This window comes from Papaver somniferum, chromosome 5 (assembly GCF_003573695.1).
Source record: "Papaver somniferum cultivar HN1 chromosome 5, ASM357369v1, whole genome shotgun sequence".
In the NCBI taxonomy this organism is placed as follows: domain Eukaryota; kingdom Viridiplantae; phylum Streptophyta; class Magnoliopsida; order Ranunculales; family Papaveraceae; genus Papaver; species Papaver somniferum.
This window is the reverse complement of record NC_039362.1, coordinates 103,429,789-103,430,076: the sequence shown is the minus strand read 5'-3', so window position 1 is coordinate 103,430,076 and position 288 is coordinate 103,429,789.

Below are 288 nucleotides of genomic sequence, written 5' to 3'. Positions count from 1 at the left end.
CGAGTTGACACCTCGTCAGGTATGAACGGCAAAGACTCGGTCGGTGACGAAGAAAGTGTCTCCATGCATAGCAGGGAGCCTGACCGTTCAAGAGAGTCAGGTGGCGAGACTGTGACAGGTATGAATCTTGAGGTTGAGGAAAATGATGATGCAGGGACCGTTGGAGATGCTACATCTATGATTATAGTGGCGCTTCCCTTTAAGGATCCCCTTGTGACCGACAAAACATTGGTTGTGCACTCCTCTGTTGTTCACTCTGCTGCTGGGGTCACTTTTGACCCCCCCCCC